Here is an 18,959-nt window from a genome sequence, read left to right as displayed (position 1 = left end):
AACACTAACACATGTAGAAATGATAACTGCTTCTTGCAAGGACTTGAAGAAAAGCAACTGAAGTACTTCGCTAGTTTCAGTTCCTTGACTTTGATACTACATATAAGTGAGGCTTCTGGTCTACTGACCCTTTGGTCGGAAAAATGAAGCTGGTTTTCTTTGATGTTCTCCTGTTCGATGGCAAGTTCATTTTCAGACTTTTCCTTTCTTTGCTTTTTTTTTTAATTTTCTGGTACTGGGATTTGAAATCAGACCTTCATATTTGCTTAGCTTGCTTGCTTGCCTGACATTCTACCACTTGAGCCACACTTCCATCTCTGCTTTTTTCTGGCTGTTTTAAACATGAACTCTCAGATACTTTTTTGCCTGGGCTGGCTTTGACCCTGAAGCCTCACAAATTCAGCCTCCTGAGTAGCTGGGATTACAGGCATGCATCCAGCCATTTGCGGGATTTCTATGATAAAAGTTATAACCAGTTTTAGCCAGGCACCAGTTGTACATGTCTGTAATCTTAGCTACTCAAGTCGCTGAGATCTGAAAAGCCATCCCGGAAGAAAAGTACATGAGATTATTCAATTAACCACCAAAAAAGCCTGAAGAACTGTGATTCAAGTGGTAGAGTGCTAGCCCTGAGGAGGGAAAAAAGCTCAGGGACAGTGCCCAGACACTTAGTTCAATCCCCAGCAATGTCACCAAAAAGCAAAAGAATGTAATAACCACTTCTAAGAGAATTTGGAAAATGCAGACCAGCGTATAAAAAGACAATTGGGTTTCCTTCTGAAGTGTCCCTTCTATCATCTAAAGACAGAACAAGAAGGTGACAACTATGAAAAAATGGCCCCTCATCAAAAAACGATGTACTAACACCTTGATGTATTTCTAGTCTTTGGAACTATGAGAGATTAATTTCTGTTGTTTATATGCTGGCAGTCATTACAGCAACCCAAACAGACTTATACAATTTTCTTTTCCCTTTTTTGATGATAATGATTCTTTGCCATACAGTTTTGTAATCAAACCACAGCTAGGGTCAGCTTGTACTCCAGAGGCTGAGATAAGAAGATCGTGACTTTGAGATCAGTCTGGGTTAACCTGGTCTCCACTTGCATGTCCTAATATGTCATATATAATTCACATACAGTTACAAGTTGTAATTACTACATTGCAATTACTTCTATCATTTGAAGTGAATGTGATGAAGGGAAAATGTTCACCATAGCTAGTTAAGAGCATGGACTTCATGAACTCAGGGCCTTGGCATTGTCCCTGAGCTTTTCTGCTCAAGTCTAGTGTTCTACCAGCTGAGCCACAGCACCACTTCTGGTTTGTTCTGAGTAGTTTATTGAAGATAAGATTCTCACAGTCTTTTCTGCCTTGGCTGGTTTTGAACCACGATCCTCATATCTGAACCTGGCATTCTACTACTACTGACATTCTACTACTTGAACCACCGGCACCCAGCTTTTATTTATTTACTTTTTTCATACCAGTCCTGGAGCTGGAATTCAGGGTCTGGGCATGGACCTTGAGCTATTCTGCTCAAGACTAGTGCTCTACCACTTGAGCCATAGTGCTACTTCTGACCTTTTATCTTAGTAGTTTATTGGAGACAAGAGGCTCATAGAATTTTGTGCTTGGGCTGACTTTGAACTGTCCTGAGTAGCTAGGATTACAGGTGTGAGCCACCAGTGCCCAGCCCCTTGTGTGTATCAGCAAAGCACTAGAAACCTATTCCTCAGGACATTCTCACAGGTTTCATAAGTGAAAATTCAAAAGGGCTGGTTGAAAAAAAAAGGGCAAGAATAAAGGAGAGGAAATAAAGAGCAAGACAGAGGCTAAGGGTATAAAATCTGGGCTGTAATCAGGGGTCCTGTGCATGACAGGAAACAAATAGGTAAGCTAAAAGGCTATTGTAGAAAACTAGAGAGTAAGGACCATACCAGCCTGGTGACCCTTTGGATACTTGCTTAAGGCTATTGAGAGTAAGAGAGACTATAAAGAGGGGAAGAGATTAGAGGGGAGTGGGAGGGAAAGAGAAAGGAGGGGAGGGGAGAGAGGTGGGGAGAGGAGAGAACTTCTGCATCTAGATTGCTGAGACCAAGATTTCCATGGCCAAGGAATTCGCCTGATTTTCCCTTGGGAAAAAAAAAACAGTTTAGACCTCCTGCTTATTTTTTAAATATATATTTTTATTGAACCTCCTGCTTATTATGTACCCAACAGCTACTGCTATCTTCCAGGCAAAATTTTATAATTAAATAGGAACTATCTCCATAGCAGCCAAAAGAGATCTTTAGTTGGTAAACACAAAAGCTCAGAGAAACTACACATGCCCCATTCACCATGTCAGCCATACAAAGGAAGCTGTGGTCCTGTCAGTTCCCTCTGCCATGTACAGCTGCAACACTGGCTTATATTACTAATCATATTCAGTATGTGTGTCTAGGGTTATAACAGATGGTGTTTGTAATGCATGCAAAAGCTTCAGATAGTCAAATGGTGGCAGCCGTGAGGGTTTTCCAATGAGAAGACAAAAAAAAATTCTCTCACCAGTGAAAATCTCGGAGTGTTTATATTGCTTCCTACTGTGGCAAAATAGAGAACATCCGATTCTTTCAATAGCTTCACTGACTAGAAGAAATCAGCCAAGTATAGAGAAGCTGATGCCAGTAGAAGGCTCTACCTTCAGGCAACACAGTTGCTCTTTCTAGAAGGGTTCTTACTAAAAAGATTCAAAAGAACAGAATGTAGCCTTCCTCATCCTGCCAATAGATCTGAAACCTGCTCTCTATTTGTCAAGGTTGCCAGCTCCAAGAAAGGACTCCTGTAGTTAGTAGAAAATTCTGTTCTACTAAAATAAACAGGCTTTTTTCTTACTGCAACTCTTTAAAGCACTGGCTCTTACTAAGACCTTGGATGTTAACTTCAACCTCCTTTTTTCTCAGCTGTGAAAACTAAGGCTCAGATATGGGAAGAAATTTAGTCAGAGTTGTGTGGCTACATGCAGACTTCCTTGCCTTAGCTTTGTATGCTGTTAGCACCCACCAGACCCCTCATATGCCTAGAGACAAATAGCAAAGTCTATTTCTGGTTGCCAAATTCCCCAAGACCAATCTACTCCACGTATTCTTGACCTGCTTCCTCTCCAATATCCTTTGAGTCTTACCTATGCACCTTTCAAATTGTGTCCTGGATTTTGTTTCCAACTCTTCAGTTAGGAACTTAAACATGGATCCTCAACCTGGCTTCTACCTTTGGCTACATTGATTCCACCCCCATAAATTCAACAATCTTATCTGACACATGGCCCAAGCAATCTAAGCTGTGGCTGAATGACCATAAGCAAGAGGGAGATTAAGACAGGAGGCAAAAACCAAGCCAAGGCCCAGTTCTCCTGACCCTAAAGATAAATGAACTTTCTACTATGTTATTCTACCTACTGCTTATTTAAGTAACATTGCTTGTATCGCCTTTCTTTTTATGGTCTGTCATGGGGCTTGAACTCTGGGCCTGGGCACTGTCCCTGAGCTCTTCAGCTCAAGGCTAGTGCTCTAACACTTAAGACACATCACACTTCTGGTTTTCGGAATGGTCTCATAGACTTCCCTCTCCAGGCTGGCTTTGAATTGTGATCCTCAGATGTCAGCCGTCTGAGTAGCTAGGATTACAGGCATGAGCCACCAGGCCCCTGCTCCAGTTTCTTGAAATTGACCACATGATTCATGGCTTCTAGACCTTCAAAGGACTCACACACTCAATCACCATCCTTTTGAAAAAAAAAAGGCTACTTTGGATCTACCAATTCATTTGCTATAGTCAATCTTCCTGTGTCTTTGTAGCTCTGATCATGATTGTATTTTCACCAGTCTCATGTCACACAGACGTCTTATCCAACTAAAACTCCAGTAGTACATTCAAAAGCAGAATCCGTCCTTAAAGATTGCTTAAATAAAAAAAAAAGATTGCTTAAATCTCAACAAAAGATGCTTCTCATTCCTCTGAGGCCTTTAAGCTGTGACTTGGAAATCCAATAATGTCATAAACCATATATTTTCATCTAGTAAGCAAAGTTCATCTGCAGTAGGAGAGTTTGAAACTATGAATAAATAGAGATGTGTGTGGAGGAGAAAAAGATACACACAGAGAGATAACTAGCCTACTGTAAGCATGCATGCAATGATCCTATCAAGTCCCTAGTTCCAAACAAAGTCTGAAGAACTTCCTTTCCTGCAGTTCATCCACCGACTCTGAGAGCTTCTCAATATCTTGCCAATACATGCAAAAGTTAAGAATTAAGGTTTCTGTCATAACAAAAACAACCTTGAGCTCAAATTCCTAAGATCTTTGTGTGTCAGACTTCTTATCCATCACTGATTCATAGCCAGTATGGACACTTTCCTTGGTAAATGAGATTTAAGACTTGGAATCTACCTAGCAGAAAGGAGAAAGAAAGAGAGCAACAATGTTAAGACCATGACGTTTCTTTACCAATTTGCTAAGCACAAGATCAAACCTTCTCTAAGCTCTTCCCATGATGCCCATCATGAAGCTCAGATGAAAATACACAGGAGTCTACCACCTTGCTCTTTCCAAAGACCCCTATACTTCATGTAGCCAGATCTACAAGTGCCAGATCTTGGGCAGAAAAGACGTTTTTGAGGAAATTATGGGTCTGTGACATGAATTGATTTTTTCCTGCTTTTAAAGACTTTACTATGCCAAGGTACCCATTGGAAGTGTAAAATGCAACACCATCTATATCCTGCCAGGGAGAATGTAAGAAATGTTGAGCTGGATCTTGCACAAACTAAATCATAATCAAATTGTATCTCACAAATAGCTTAGGCTCTAATTATGTGCTGTGTTCATAGGGATTCAGCTTAAATACCAGCAGCTACCAAGTAAAAACCGGATAGCTTTCAGGCCAGTTCTTTGCTGATATGGACGAGATAAGGAAAATGATAGATAAATGGTGAGTAGAAAGCAATGTTCCTGATTTCAGTGTGGTTAGAAATACTGACCAGCATATCCCATTACTATTATTATCTAGAAGAACTCTGGCCAGGTCATAATGTTGCAGTTGTAAACTCACTCAAAAGAGATTATTGTCTCTTACTTCCATAGAACCATTGTGGTAAGCTTGTCTTGATTGCACATTTGGCCACAAGCTTTCAACTAAACACATTGCAACAGCATCTCTCATAAACTCATCTCACCAGGAAATCTACTGGTTTCATCCTATAATGGTTCTACAAAATAACAAAATAAAAAATATTTCATTTGTTCACTGTTTTTTTTTCTTTTTGTCTCTTGATTCAGGAAGTAGAAATATTTCTGGAAGCACAAAATAGTGCCATGGAGACACACCATCACTTGGTTAAGTTGGGAAACCCAGTTCTTACATATTATACTTTCTGCGCATTGATTGATTACTAGTCTTTTGGAAGAAATGGTAACAGTCGAGATGGCAGTGATATCTCTAACTACTTAAGGGCTAAAGATTAAGCTTCTAAGTAACAGTGAAGAGGAGCTTATACACTTACTGAGTTACACTCCTGAAGGAAATGGAAGAATTTTCGGTAGGTTTTTTGGTGGCTATCTTTCTACTAAGCACCTCTTAATAATGAAGCCTGTTTAATTACAAATCATCTTAGACTTGTAACTTGGCCCTTTGAATCTGTTTTTCTTTTTTTTAATTTACATTCATTAGTTGTACAAAGGGAAGCTTCACTGTGACATTTCCACACATGTATGAAATTATGCCAATCAATTTCAGTCCCTTTATCATTCTCCCTCATCTCACTTCCTCTTCTGAAAACACTTTCGACAGGTTTGGTGGTTCTCTTTTTATACATATACACATACATATAAAGTACTTCAGTCATATTCATCCTCATTTACTCCTCTTCATTAGCCCTCCTCTCTGCCACTGGTATCCAACCCCCAACAGATCGTGTTTTAGTTTCCTATCATTCATTCTTTAGTGTATTAATTGCACCAAGGGGTTTCACCCTGGTATTTCCCTTGAAGCTTTATAAAGAAAGCTGAGGAAATAAGTGGTGGTGATTATTAAATTAATAATGATCTGAGAATGAGACACTTCAATAACTCCACCAGGAGTAGCGCTCCAGGAAAATGTGAGACAGTCACTGAGAGGGCCTGGTAGAAGGGCTTTTTCTAAGTATTATGCTTTGCATTATTGGTGCTGTATCACCAAAGCCACTTGAAGAATGTATTTGACACCAGTTCAGTGAACTGGTGCATCACATTGAGGTTTTATGACATTAAATCTTGTCTATTACACACCCAAAGCACATGTCAGTAAATGTGAGTCACTCTAGACACAGACAACAGCCAGGTAGATAAGAAACTATGGGAGAATGTAAGTCTTTGCCAAGTAAGTAATAGAGGTAGAGTAACATCTGGCTTCTTCTTTCCATAACTACCCCTAATATGAAATACTCCACTGAATAGTATGTCTATAAATGCCTCAAGTGTTCTAGAATTAACATTCCTGCAATCATGATAGAATTGAGTCAATTATTTTAATAACACCAACTTGAATAAGTCACAGAGATCATATTTCAGATCCTATGTCCTGGGAACTCCCGTGTTGATACAGTCAATATAGTTTTGCAGGTTTGATAGAGATATTAATATAAGCTTGTCTTTCAGTTTCAAGTATTTGTTTATAAGCAACAAAACTACTCTGAACCAAGCTCCAATGGCTCATGCCTCTAATCATAGTTAGTCAGCAAGTTGAGATCTGCAGATCAAGGTTCAAAGCCAACCCAGGAAGAAATATCTATATGACTCATCTCCAATTAACCAGGAAAAAAAGCCCCAAGTAGAGATGTGGCTCAAGTGGTAGATTGCTGATAGTGAGCAAAATAAGCTAAACAAGATTGCAATGCCCTGAGTTCATGGCCTAGAATTTGTCCAAAATAAATTACCACTCTGTATTATAAGACAGAGAACCATGAAAAGGACTTTCCTTCCCATATTGAATTACTAAGTAAACTACATAAAATATTCAAGGAATGGCACTAATGACACTGGACAGTAGAAAATAAAATAATTTATTCCTCAAATTAGGGAAACACATAAGGTGAGTTCTATCTAGAGACAGTTTCCAGCACATAGCACAAGTATGGTAAACCTAAGGAGACCTTGCATTACGTTGAAGGAATGAAGGTATCTTGGCTTAGGCAAAAATTTCTCAAGTAGAATATAAATATAATCATTTATTAAAAAGTATAGACTGGACCTCATTAAATTTAAATATGTCTTCTCTTCAAAGAAAAGAATTAAGAAAAACACAAGATCAAGGAAAAAAGAATATTTTTTTTTTGGCGGTTATGGGGCTTTAACTCTGGGTCTGGGCACTGTCCCTCAGCTCTTCAGCTCAAGGCTAGTGCTCTACCACTTGAGCCACAGTGCTACCTCTGGTTTTCTGAGTGGTTTCTTGGAGATAAGAGTCCCATGGACTTTCCTGCCCCAGCTGGCTTTGAGCCATGATCCTCAGATCTCAGCCTCCTGAGTAGCTAGGACTACAGGTGTGAGCCTCTGGTGCCCAGCTATTTTATGAAGAACTTATATCCAAAATGTGCATATAATATTACAATATTTACAACACAATATAAGGAAAGAAAAGACAAAAAGTTAATAAACCAAAAACAGTGGTGCATGCCTGTAATCTCACCAGTCAGGAAGCTGAGTCAACAAGAGTGAGAATTTGAGGCTAGGCTGGATTACATAAGGTGTCCATGTGTCAAAAAAAATCGTCAAAAATTTTAAGACACATCATAAACAATGACATTTAAATGGTCAACTGATGTATAAATATGAGGTATTAATAATCAAATAAAATTAATCTAGTTAGTCATCAGATAAATATAAATTTGAACCATATGTAATATCTGTCAAATAATAATAAAATATTGGTATCAATACCAAATATTGGTGGAAGAAAGATTGAATTGACTGAGCCGCTCATGCAGCTGATAGATTCTAAAATGCCACACTAATTTTGAAAATTGATAGATCTTAAAATGTTAAGCAAACATCTGATTTGTACCCAGTCATTTTGCTGGCTTTAACCAAGTGAATGATACGTAAAATGCTCACAACATAGAGAATCATACTAACTCCAAGTTGGAAACAACCCATATATATATATATATATATATATATATATATATATATATATATACATATGTACACATACATACATACGTACACATACATATATGGGATATTTTTGTGCTGGTGTTGGGGCTTGAACTCAGGGTCTGGATGTTGTTTCCTTGGATTTTTTTTATCAAGACTAGTGTTGTATCACTTGAGCCATAGCTACACTTCCAGCTTCTTGGTTAATTGGAATTAAGAGTCTCTTGAACTTTTCTGCCCAGGCTAGCTTAGAACCAAAGTCCTCAGATCTCAGCCTCCTGAGCAGCTAGGATTACAGGTGTGAATCACTGGTCTCCAGCAAAATCACTGAGAAAAACACTGTAATGATGGGATACCTGGTGCTATTCATGGTTCACAACTCACAGAACTTTACAAATAGTAAAGCTTGGGGTATATAGATTTGAGAAAGAACTCACCAGGTCAGGAGATCTCAAGATGGAAATTGTAATGTGAAAAGGGAATCTAACTCTACAAATATGTGAAACAAATTATTGAGAGAGATTGGGGAAAAGTTGCTCACTTAAGTAACTTTTGAAATAAATACTTAATGCATTAGTCTGCAAGACAAAAGACAGAAAGAATGAGAGGTATACATATACATATATGCTTTATTCTACTTAATTGATATATTTATCCCACAAGGGTAGGGATTAGAAATTCGGATACTACTACACATACAGTATATACCACAACTGACCAAGTAGATAAGTAGAGGCATAGGGTAGAAGCCACATTATACATTACTAATAAGAGAAAGTACAAATATGCAAAGGTAGTTGAGCAGAATGATTCATGTAGTGATGCACAGTTGGACATACCAATATGAGCTGGGCATCGGTGACTCATGCCTGTAATCCTAGCTACTCAAGAGGCTGAGATCTGAGGATCGCCGTTCAAAGCCAGCCTGGGCAGGAAAGTCCATGAGACTCTTATTGCAAATAAACCGCTCAGAAAACTGGAAGTGGTGCTGTGGCTCCAGTGGTACAACACTGGCCTTGAGCTTAAGAGTTGAGGGATAGGGCTAGGAAGGTAGCTCAGTGGTAGAGCGCTTGCCTCACATACATAAGGCCCTGGGTTCCATTCCTCAACACCACATAAACAGAAAAATCCAGAAGTGGTGCTGTGGCTCAAGTGGTAGAACACCTTGAGCTGAAAAGCTGTGGGATAGTGCACAGGCCCAGAGTTCAAGCCCCACAACTGGCAAAAAAAAGAAAAAAAGAGTTGAGGGATAGTGCCCACAACCGCCAATATATACATATACATATATATGTATCAATAGTAACTCATGTTCAGCTCAATATATCTGTATATAGCTATTTTAATAGATAGATAGATAGATAGATAGATAGATAGATAGATAGATAGATAGATAGATAGATGTGAATAAATATTGGGTTATTTTGTACACCTGTTTTTTTCTGTCAGCTGACAGGCTCTCAAAGCAATGACATTGTAGTAACCCGATTTTTGTCTCTGGTACCATCCTTCTATTAAAGGACCCAGGAATCTTGAGAGAAATGGCTGATTCTAGAAAACACCAGGAATTATACAAGATGATGCTGAAGTACCGTGGAGAACTGTAAATTTAGGGAGAACTGAAAAAACCCACACTAAACTGATAGGGTATGGCAAATGGGTAAATCTGTCAACTGAAAGGACTCCCAATAGCCAGAAATGGAGAATGAGCAACAAAATATGGGATTTATTATGGAACTGTATCTCAAAGGAGAAAATAAATTTATATGAGTCTGTACTGTAAAAATCAAATGGTTGAATAAATAAATGAAAGAAGAGACAAATGTCCCGTGCAGACTTTCAAATAATTTGTGTATATACTGCCCCCTCAAGGAAGTGGAGTGCAACTCCCAGTCTTTAAATGTGATCTGGGCATAGTAACTTCATTCTGAAGAAGACAATATAGCCATAAGGAAATGGTTTTTCATAGACAAACAGAACACTTGCTCAATCATATGATCATCAGTGCTGATGAGTCATGTTGGGAGCATCTTCTTTCATTCTTGATTCAGAGTCCAGAGTGCTCACCATTACACCATGGAACCCACAGGTTCTTTCATTCTTATTATGAGAAATACATCAGATAAACCCCAATTAAGGGTCACTCCACAAAATCTCTGTTACTTCTCAAACTGTCGTGATCATATGAAACAGTAAAGCAAAGCGCTTAGAAATTCCAAATGGAAGTTAAGGAGACATGATGTCTAAATAAAATGATCCAGTGATACCACTCTCACACACTTATCCAGAAGATCACAAGTCATGAGATAGTAATAACATTTGCACACTTACGGTCAATGCTGCACTTTTTACCATAGCCAAGTTACAGAAACAGTCTAGATGATCTTTGATGGATCAAGACACAACAAAATTTTCCTCATCCATCAGGAAAAGTGATACTATTTCATTTGCAGGGAAATGGATGGACCTGAGAAGATGATGTTAAATGAAGTCATGCCCAGAAAGACAAAGGATGCATGCTTTCTCTCATATGTGGAAGTCAGATCTCATGTACATAAACACATACAGTATGGTATGTGCAGTGCAAAATTCCAGTGGTATAACTCCTTTTGACAACTATCTATAGTTTAACAAATTGAATACCAGGAAGCCGAGACAAGTGTTGCTGGGAAGGATGAGGTCAAGGGGAGGGAGGGTAGATAGATGAATGGAGACAAGAAGGGTAGGTGGATACAGTCATAGAGTTCGATGTACATGTAAGAGAATGGAAGTAGGAAAATTGAGATGTGTTGAATTGAAAGAGATGGGGGGAAGGATGGGAAAGAAACACTAATCAAGATGTACTGTACTCATAAACTGACATGTTGAATTGAAACCCCTTTGTAGAAATATGCTTGTCAAAATATGATGTTTATCCTGATATACAAATGTCATTATGGAAAAATCAAGAGCATTTGAATGAAGCATGGAGTTTTGTAATGGTGAATTGTTGCTACTAGCTCATTAATTGTGATAAATGTACAACATCCAATGTCAGATGATGACAATAATGGAAAGTAAGATTGGGATATACAGGAAATCTGTATCTCTGTGATTTTCTTTTCATATAACACCAAAATTGTTCTAACAAAACTGAGTCCAGGTGTCCCCCAATCCCAAGGGTCTGATTGAATTGATAAGATTTGTAAATCAAGTATGAGGAGTTTTCAAATCTCTCTAGGCATACAGAACTACTACTGTCCACAGTCTAAGCTACAGACAGCATCTCTTAGGAGATATATCATATTGACAATGTTGATTGTCCAAATGTAATCCCACAAAATCTTATTTATTTCATAGACACAGGAAACCTTCTAACAGTGAAATTAAGTAGAATTTTTTAAATCGACACCTTGTCTACTGCCCTGGATTCAGCAGCACTGTTCAAAAGAGCTCCCAATAATGACAAAACTGTTCTGAATCTGTCATCTCCATCATAGCAGCCACTAACTACATGTGCCTATTGAGCAATTGAAACTGTACCTAATATCCCTGAGGAAGTACAAATTGGAATTTTCTTTCATTTTAATGGTAACTTAAATAGCAATCTATGACGAATGGCTATTCTGTGGACATCACTGCTATATAAAAGCAGATTTCTTAATGTCTTGTTTTGAATATGGACTTATTTTTCATACTGTAACATTTTTCTTCCTACAGCCTGAAGTGTTCCCTTTGCTAGCAGGCGTTTTGACTTGAAAATAACTGTGCAATGCTGCTTCACTGCCCAAACTGGCAACCAAAAGGATCTGGCATCCTCCCTGGACCTCACCCACCTGTAATGCCTGCTGCTAGCTGCCCTCAGAGAAGAGCATTTCCTGTGAGCACCATCCTCCCCCATCTCACCTTCTGGGATATTTTATTTCCATCCAACATTAATTTTTCAACTGCTTTCTCTGGAAATCATTCCAAATTTCCAAAGACGAAAAGAAAGCAGGTTCTCTCGGTGCAGGGCTACAGATGTTCTGTAACTGGTCTCTATTCTAAAGAACTAATAGATTCTCTCCAATCCTCTTTCATAGTCACAAGTTTCTACCATGCTGCACAGCTAATGACTATGGTAAGCATTGCGAAGGTATATATGATTTTAGGACTGATAGCTCTGTGGCAGAGTAGTTATACTCTAGATCTCTTAGGCTAGCTGGGTGATGGGAGGAAAGCAACATGTTAAATGTGCAGTAGAGATGGAGCTGGCTGGCAGCTCTCCATCTCAAACATTATGAAAGCAAAAGCTTGAAGGTGAGATTAGACAAATAGTGTTCCCCTGCTGGGCTGCATACATTATTGCTAGAAAATTGCAGTGGAAGCTCAACTGTTATAGTATGCACTAGGTTTGTACAGCTTTAATGATGCAAAGAGGTGGGGACAGGGTGGCTTTAAATAAGTATATATTTAAATATATTTAATTATTTAAAGATATTTAAATATAAATAGATATAATAGTGATGGACACCAGTGGCTCTTGTCTGTAATCCTAGCTACTCAGGAGGCTGAGATCTGAGGATCACGGTTCAAAGCCAGCCCATGCAGGAAAGACCATGTGAGTCTTATCACCAACAAACTACTCAGAAAAAGGCAAAAGTGATGTTGTGGCTCACGTGCTAGAGCACTACCCTTGAGCACAAAGAGGCTCAGGGATAGATCCCAGGCCTTGAATTAAAGCCCTATGACTAACTAAAAATACTAATTTACTATGAGCAAGTTAGCAGAAGACAAAAGATAGCTTCAGGATCTTGTGTCCTTGAGATGGAATGTACACACTGAAAATTCATCCATTTAAAAATGATTCAAAGATTTTTTTATTAAATTCCTATTTGTATAAACATCACTACCAAGGACATTTTTCTGCATTAAAAAAATCACAATTCTAGAACATTGCTTTCTCTACAAAAAAAAAAAAATTCCTCGTTGCCATTTATACCTACTGTCTACTCCTGTTGACCTTTTCCAAAATCTCCTGTGTTGATGAACTTGCTTACTCTTGGCCCTAGATAATAATGCAATTGTGCAGTATGTAGTATGCTGTAACTGGCTACTTTAGTTAACATATTTTGGAAGTTCATTCAAATTGTAGTATGCCCCGTATATCCTGTCTTTTTATGGATGAATAATATGCTATTTCATGCATAGAACATACTCTTTATCTAGCCAGCAACTAAGAAACCACTCCCCTCCTCTTTATGCTACTCAACATAGTGGAGATGACAGTCACACATCACCATATCCAGCATTTCTTGCTGTCTTGGCTGTCCTTGAATCACAATACTCCCAATCTAAGCTTCCTACATAGCTATGGGTATAGGTGTGGGACACCATGCCAAGCCGGTGCAAGGATATTGGACATGGAATATTACATTATATATTTGTTGTCTTTATTTTCTGCAGGCAGCATTTGTGTCTTCTAATGTTTGTCTTGTATTCTATTGTAAAATTTATTCCTAATATTTTATTCTATCGATTCCATTTTGAGTTAAATTAATTCCTTAATATAATTTTCGATTTCTTATTGCTAGGATATACAGACAAGTATGAGTAATATATGTGTATATGAATATTTATCATTTATTTGAGACAGACTTGCTATATAACCCAGGTTGACCTTGAACTTGATATTCCTGTCTCAGCTTCACAAGGCATGGGATCAGAGGTGTATATATTATCATACCTAGATACAAATGCTTTTCTTTTTTTTTTTTTTTTTGTCGGTCGTGGGGCTTGAACTCTGGGCCTGGACGCTGTCCCTCAGCTCTTCAGCTCAAGGCGAGCACTCTACCACTTGAGCTACAGCGCCACTTCCGGTTTTCTAGTGGTTTATTGGAGATAAGAGTCTTACAGTCTTTCCTGCCCGGGCTGGCTTTGAATCGTGATCCTCAGATCTCAGCCTCCTGAGTAGCTAGGATTACAGGCGTGAGCCACCGGCGCCCGGCTTACAAATGCTTTTCATAATCAGTTATCATTCTTTAAAGTTTCTGGCAATGGCATGTATGTGTTTTGTAAAATTTTTGAATAAAGAATCTTGTCTTCTGTAAATAGGGATATTTTTGTTTCTTCCTTTACAATCTCAATGCATTTATTTTTTTTCTCGCCTGCAACTTTTCCAAATATGAGATTGGGGAAGGATTTAGAAAATGGTTTGGATGTAGATATGTTCAAAAGCAGAGAAATCCTTGGTGGCAGTGAAAGGTGAACCTGCTGAGGCTGACTCCTATCATTTCCAGAGTGTGCTGCTTACATTTCCATGTCAACATGGCTCAGCTTTGGTGGCCAGTTGTTTGGTCAAATGTCAGTCTAGGTATTATTATGAAGATACTCTTCTTAGAACTAACATAAAAACCACTGGACTCTGGAAAGAAGATCACCCTCCATAATGTGTGTGGACTGTCCAAACTGTTGAAGAGAAAGAATATCAAGGTTTTTTGAGGAAAGAAAATCCTCTAGCCTACTGCCTTTGCAAATCAACTCTTCCTTGACTCTCATGTCTACCAGTTCTGAAATTTTTAATATGGCCAGTTGCCACAACTGGGTGAGCCAATTCCTGAAACTAAATTATTGTCTCTTTCTGTTTCTATAAAGCTGTGGAAATTTCTGACTAATGCAACAGGCCCCAGACAACAGTTTAAATGCAGTTTAAATCTGCACTGAATATCCAAAATGTATACATCAAGCATTTTGTTATTCCCCTTCCCCTCCCCAAATTAGATAATTGTATATAAATAAGATACAGAGTCTCTTGGTATTGGCACAAGAATAGGCTTGAATACCATTGAAATATAATAGAAGACCCAGAAATAAGCCCACAGACAGCTACCTAATATTTGGCAAGGGAGCCAAAAACACAGGTTGGAATGAAGACAACCTCGTCAACAAATGGTGCTGGCAAATTGGCTATTTATATTCAGAAAACTGAAGCTAGATACCTATATATCACCTTATACCAGAATCAACTCAATGGATCAAAGACCTCAAAGTAATGCCAGGAAGAGGTAAAATATGACAGGAAGAGGTAGGGGAAACCCTAAGGCTTCTAGGCACAGGGCAAAACTTCCTAAACCAAGAGCCAGAATCACAACAAATCAAAGAAAGGCTGGATGAATGGGATTATGGCAAACTGAAGAGCTTCTGCCTAGCAAAGGACATAGCTAGCAAGATAAAAATCTTTACTTGCCATATATCAGACAAGGGCCTTGTATCTAAAATATACCTATGCGCTCCAAAAATTAAATCCCCAAAAATAACCCCCCAAAACTCAACAACTCAATCAATAAATCAAGACTTCTGAGAGGAAGAAAAAAGAATTGACAATAAACACATGAAGAAGTGAAATGTTCACAGTCTGTGACTATAAAAGAAATGCAAACCAAAACAACATTGGGATTCTACTTCACTCCAGTTAGAATGACCATTATCAGGAAAACTACCAATAACAAATGCTGATGGAGATGTGGCCAAAAGAGAACAGTATTACACAGTTGGTGGGAATGTAAACTTGTTTAACCACTCTAGAAAGCCGTGTGGAGGTTCCTTAAAAGATTAAACATAGAGTTTCCCTATGACCTGGCAATCTCATCCTGGACATTTATCCAGTGGATGACAAACAAGGCCCACTAAAGCTACCAACACAACCATGTTTATTGCAGCATTGATTACCATATCTAAGATATGGAATCAACCTAGATATCCTTCTTTGGATGAATGGATCAAGATAATGCTACACACACACACACACACACACACACACACACACACACACACACACACACACACACAGTAGAGTCCTACTCATCTATCAGAATGATATTGTACCATTTGTAAGGAAGTAGAAAGAAAATGCTCAGTTCTTACCCAGTATCTGACTTAACTAATTGTGGACCCTGACTCTCCAGGACCTAATCTTTCTCCTTTCTTACACAATTTCCTGTTGCTTTCCCTCCTCTTTGCCTTATGAAACTTACATAATTACATAAAATTTGTTGATTTTAATTAAGTACTGCTCTGTTTCATGATGGTGTTAAATCCCCATGCAGCAGTATTATTTCCTAAAATCTCTTGGTCATGACCTGATTACTTTAGCTTAGGTTCCTATTTAGTTGTTGTCAAATATGGAAATTTCTTGTCCTTTCCCATTCTTCCCATTTATTAGAATTGTTGTGCCACAAAAAATTACTTTAGTTGAACTCTCATGAAGCAGTCTTTTTATGACCCTCTGTGTCTTCTTCATGAGGAAAGGCAATATGATGGACCTAGAAAGATAATTGGATTGATAGAAAAAGATGAGACATAAAGAGAAAAGGATGCTACATGAGAAGGGGAGTGGGATAATGAGGAGTTTGTGACAGGAAGAAAAAGTTGGGAGACTCAAAGAGAAAAAAAATCAAGCAGAAATAATAACTTGGGCAAGATCTGAACCCTGATTGATAGGAAGTCTTCCTTTCTTTTGTGTTTGGAGCTAATTGCTTCTGGCATAGAGTTATTTGGTTCATAATTGGGCTAGGCCCCCCTCTGGTTTCCTGGTAACTTTGGTCATGCTTAAACTTCCCAGTGTTCTTTTCTACAGTTTCTAACCACTCTATAAAATTACCTTCACCAGGGCAATAAAGAGGAGCCATAGCCTTCAACTTTGTTCAACTAGGTTCTTCCCTGAACCACTAGGGACTAAGTGGGAGAGAGACTTTGTCCTCACAAAGAATCATATCTGGCCCCTCAAGGGTGAACAAATGTAACAATGATACTCACTAGTCACTATGTTACAAATGAACCATACAATCTGCGGGGAATTGAGAGGGGAGAACTGGGAGAAAGCAAAGGAAGGGATGACAGTGTTCAAAAAGAAATGTACTCATTACCTGACTTGTATAACTGTAACCCCTCTGTATATCACCTTTACAATAACAATTTTTAAAAAGAAGGGTAAAGATGGCAAGGACACCAAGATGTTCTGGTCTAAAAGAAGGAATATTGCTCAATATCCCTGTAAAGATCTTTCCTAATAACTTGCTGTCATTTCTTATTATATCCATGTGACAGAAATAGAATGTTCCCTGCAAATTTTTGCCCACAACCCTCTCATTTCACTTCATTCCATTCTCTCCCATCATTTACCATAACTTAGGATGGATGGATAGATAGATGATAGATAGATAGATAGATAGATAGAATCTCTTAGCCAGGTATGATTTAGCCAGGTATGTAATCTCAGTTCTCAGGAGAGGGTAGCAGAAGGATTGAAGGTTCAAGGCTACCCTGACTACCTGAAGTGAGAAAGCTTCACTTTAAATAATAAGATATAATAAATATAAAATAAACTATAATATGTAAACTAAACCAAGGGCTTGGGATGTATCCTACATTTATCCCAAGAAATACAAAAAACAATAAACATATGCAAATATAATCATTATCTATTAGCAAAATGCAAAATAAAACCACAATGAGACTCCACTTCATACCTACTATAATAATATAATAATAATAACCAAAAGTCATGAGTTTACAAAAATACAGCCTCATACCCTGTTTATGGGAATGTAAAATGGTACCATAGCTTTGAAAAATGGTTTTGCAATTTTTCAAAAACTACATATGGAGTTGTCATATGACCCTGAAATTCCAGTACTGTGTATATACACAAAAACATGAAAAATATATTCGCATAAAAATCTGTGCATAAATGTTCATAACAGTATTACTCATGATAGCAAAAATGTATAAACAGTCCAAATGTCCATCAACAGTAGAATGAGTAGACAAATGAAGAATATGCATGCAATAGAAATCTGTTTGGTCACAGGAAGAAATGAAATACTAATCCATGCTACAATATTCATAAAAGTTGAAAGCATTTTGCTAAGTAAAAGAATCCAACCACAAATGACAATATACTGGATGATTCACAGTAGTAAGACATATAAACACATAAAAGAGATAAATGGAGCTTAAGGATGGCCAAGAAAAGAGGAGACTGGGAGGTGATAACTAAGTGGTAATGGCTTTTTGGAGTTACAAATCTAAATTTGACCTGTTGACATGATGGCCCCAGGACTTTGAACACATTGAAAACCACTACACAGTCTGATTTAAATGAATTGGATGGTATATGAGTATATCTCAGTGAAGCTACAAAGGTACTGCTTTGGAATTGTACAGACGTGAGTTTGAGTATTCACTCTACCACTCGTTAACTATGTGCCTTTCAGCAAATTATTTTTTTATTGTGTTATGAGGTATGCCACCAGAGAGGACCATGTGGACATGGAGTATAGCCAAAAGGAAGTCTTTATTAGCTGGCTGGTGAGTACACTAGGTCTTCAGGTCCCCAAGCACAGTCCCAAGCCTTCTCTCAGTGCTCCTTTTATACAGAAAACCCACATCCTTGTTTCCTGAGGGGTGGAAAGTTCTTAACAGGTCTTTTCTGCAGATGAAAGTCAAGCAGGAAGTTACAGAAGATAAACAATGCTTTAGGCATTGTTTAATGCTTTAAGCATAAGCCATTTTCTACGACCCATTTCTTGAGGATACTAAGAACATTTTTTTAAAACCACAAGGAACTAGTCCCATGAATGGGGGTGCTGACTTAGTTTCAAGATGGAGTCACATTTGTCAAGTACTGACAACCAGGGTGACTTAACACAATTGTTTTTTTTTTTTTGAATTTCACCAAAATTTATTTTATTTTATTTTATTTTATTTGTGAACATACTGTACAGAGGGGTTACAATTGCATGGGCAGGATAATGCGTACATTTCTTACCAAGCAT

Source organism: Dipodomys ordii, unplaced genomic scaffold (assembly GCF_000151885.1).
Source record: "Dipodomys ordii isolate 6190 unplaced genomic scaffold, Dord_2.0 Scaffold89, whole genome shotgun sequence".
Classification (NCBI taxonomy): Eukaryota; Metazoa; Chordata; class Mammalia; order Rodentia; family Heteromyidae; genus Dipodomys; species Dipodomys ordii.
This window is presented reverse-complemented; position numbering follows the sequence as displayed.